This window comes from Sinocyclocheilus rhinocerous, unplaced genomic scaffold (assembly GCF_001515625.1).
Source record: "Sinocyclocheilus rhinocerous isolate Xijiao unplaced genomic scaffold, SAMN03320098_v1.1 scaffold851, whole genome shotgun sequence".
Taxonomy (NCBI): Eukaryota; Metazoa; Chordata; class Actinopteri; order Cypriniformes; family Cyprinidae; genus Sinocyclocheilus; species Sinocyclocheilus rhinocerous.
In genome coordinates this window covers 833,122-836,562 of record NW_015624573.1, presented here as the reverse complement: position 1 = coordinate 836,562, position 3,441 = coordinate 833,122, and the positions used below count along the sequence as shown (strand labels likewise).

General features: G+C 35.6%; 1 protein-coding gene across 3 annotated transcripts in view; it reads right to left on the bottom strand.

The window, feature by feature from the left end:
- The window catches only part of LOC107744459 (ras guanyl-releasing protein 3-like), a 32,612-nt gene extending 31,268 nt beyond the window's left edge, over nt 1-1,344 (bottom strand). For 2 of the 3 annotated variants that reach the window (XM_016558144.1, XM_016558128.1), the window contains exon 1: nt 1,129-1,288. The gene's annotated coding sequence lies outside the window, so the exon portion shown is untranslated. Of the gene's footprint in view, nt 1-1,128; nt 1,289-1,314 lie in introns of those variants that run through there. The other variant, XM_016558136.1, reaches the window with a different exon arrangement.
- Between the last annotated feature and the right edge of the window lie 2,097 nt (nt 1,345-3,441).

Below are 3,441 nucleotides of genomic sequence, written 5' to 3'. Positions count from 1 at the left end.
TTTATATATATATATATATATATATATATATATATATATGTATAGACACACACACTCATGCACACATAAAATTAATCGACAATATTAATGATTTTTTACATCACTTATATAAATGTCTGTCTTTACATAAATAATAAAAAAATATAAAAAAATAATATATATTACATATTTAACGTATATGTATAACTATGTATATAAAATTAATATAACACAGATTTTATGTTTTTTTTACTGTATATTACTTATGATATAATTTATTTATAGAATAAAAAATACAAATATATAACCTTATCACCAAAACTTTTGTCTCAAACATATTGCTAACATTTATATATATATATATATATATATATATATATATATATGTATAGACACACACACTCATGCACACATAAAATTAATCGACAATATTAATGATTTTTTACATCACTTATATAAATGTCTGTCTTTACATAAATAATAAAAAAATATAAAAAAATAATATATATTACATATTTAACGTATATGTATAACTATGTATATAAAATTAATATAACACAGATTTTATGTTTTTTTTACTGTATATTACTTATGATATATATAATTTATAGAATAAAAAATACAAATATATAACCTTATCACCAAAACTTTTGTCTCAAACATATTGCTAACAAATTTAAAAGAATATATGCACAAAATCACACCTGCATACAATACACACACTCTCTGCACAACACACTGACCAGCCCTGTGATCATCTGGACTGACAAATAAATATCCATGTTTCCCGAACTGGCTCCAATTATCACACAAACACACAGCAACACGACACAACACAACAGACAACAAAACATGATACACCACCAGAAAAGTTTGTGACCTTGGAATTCCTCTGTCAAATCTCTTTGGCTGCAACATGTTTGCGTTGAGAGTGTAAAGTGGCCTTCTGTACTCTTCAGATGATCACAGTAAAACCATCTGACTACAGACTACACACATTTTGATTGTGCAGAGTGTGTGAACTGCACGATCAAACCAAACTAATGTCCAACACGCCACGGTTTATCATTAGTTTGTGTATAACCACTGAACCACTGGCTTTAAAAAGGAGTGACAGTCTGTTATGTGATCAAATTAAAGAGATCTTACCTGCCTGTGCAGATCCCTGGAGCTCTTTTGACTCAGCATAGGTGTGAATCATGCAGCGTATCTCTCTGCAAGTTTATGCCTCCCTTAACAAGAAAGAAAGAAAGAAAGTACTGCATGTCAGATGCACCCAGATCAAAGCGCAGCAACAACAGTGTGGTGTGCAAGAGCCAAGCATGTGATACTGACCCCACACAGATGCACACTGCCTCTCTCCTCTCTTTGCTTTCTCTGGCCCTCCCCCTTCACTTCCACTCCTTTTTCACTCAGTCCCACCCCTCACTTCCCTTTGCTCGGTCTCTTTTCGCTCCATCAATCAATCATTCTGTACCTTTCTTCCCCCTCCACCTCTCTCTCTCTCCATCAGACACACTCACACACAGTTCCAGTTCATAACTTTGACAATAACAAGCAGAAAGTAAAGGCATCCTTGCTGGATTGCCCTTGAGCTAGTCTTGACAAATAATCTTTAGTGAGAAGTAGGCTACTGTAAAGTAATGGTATTAGGTTATGATAGCATGGTTATTTGATAAATATATTTATATATACTATATAAGTACTATACTCATATACCATGGTATTATGTACAAAATTAATAAATGGTTTATCTCAGCTCGCCTGTTTTGTTAGATGGTTTCTAGTTGCCCTGTCAGGTCAGTTCACTAGCTGACTTGCTTTTGTGTGCTTTGAAAAAATATTTACAGGAAAACTGAGTAAAGAAATGCAAATAAAGCACACAAATCTTAAATATTATATAATAAATACTAAAATATTCTTAAGACATGCAAATAGATCAGTGGACATTAAATATTGATTTCATGATCAATTACAATGTATAAAACTATCGACATAGGAACAAGACCAACACAGTGACAATACTACAGTAATATAAAAGTCAAAGTATGTAACGTTTTCGGTGGGAAAATACTCTTATTGCAGATTAATACGCAGAGACAACAATAAGCAAGCCATTAAAAGTTTACTTTTCCAAAAACTATCAACATGTCTCTGCTACTATGAAAGTTTCACCAATTGTTTTGAGCTACCTCCTGACAACATTTACTTGACCAATAGCATGGGCTGTGGGCGTGGCTATCTGTTTATTCGACCAATGGCTGACGTGGCATATTTGTGGCAATTATGTTTATATTTTCAGTCCCGTTCACCCCAAAATTAAAATTCATTAATTACTCAACCTCATGTCGTTCCAAACCCGTAAGACCTTCGTTCATTTTCAGAACACAAATTAAGATATTTTTGATCACATCTGAGAGCTTTCTGACCCTGCATAGACAGCAACACAACTGAAATTGTTATGTTTGTTTTCTTTGCGCACAAAAAGTATTCTCGTAACTTCGCAAAATTGAAGTTGAGCCACTGATGTCACATGGACTGTTTTACCGATGTCATTGCTACGTTTCTGAGGGTGTATTCACACCTGTCTTGTTTGGTTCGATTGAATCGAACTCAAGTTCGTTTCCCCTCTTGGTGCGGACTTTTTTGGCAGGTGTGAATGCAGCAATCGCACTTGGGTGCGGACCAAACAACCGTACCGAGACCCATCTGAAGAGGTGGTCTAGGTCCGCTTCCAAACAAACTCTGGTACGGTACCAGCTCTAATGCCATGGCGAAAGTTTGAGCAAAACATACTAACTGTTCTGCCATTAGCCCTATTTGCACGGGATTAGTATGGTGACCTCCAATCATTTGTAATAATTGCGGAGGTTGTCTGTGATCTTAATCCCGTGCGAATCGGCCATGTCTGTAATTTGTAAAGTAAAAATTCCCCCGCAAATGACCTACCAGATTTCACCGAACACAGAGGTCCTGTGATAATATTAGTCCCGTGCAAATCTGCATCTCTGTGATTTGGCCAGCATTTGGCGCCTTGTATATAATTTTGAGGTTTTTGTTTCCTGTGCGCCTTTTTATCCATCTTTTGCGAAGAATGGAGCTGCGTTGGAGTGTTTGATAGTATTTTGGGTGCTGTCATATCGCTACACCATACAATGGGTCCCCAGACAATACTAATCCCATGCAAATAGGACTTTTGTCTGCACTGAGGAGCACAGAGCACTATTTAGATCTAAAATAAACATGCAATTTATTTCCCAGCAGTTTACCTTCACAGACATAACCGACTGTTTTTATAACTCCTGTGTGTTTTTAACATAAACTTGTGTGTGAATGAGAACTTATTTTAGTACTCACATGCTGTGACAGCCGCTTTTTGTCCATGTGCTTCGGATGTGTGCGCCCAGAAAACCTTATATCAGATGTTTAAACTCATATGGTTTAAAACGCATGATTTCAGCG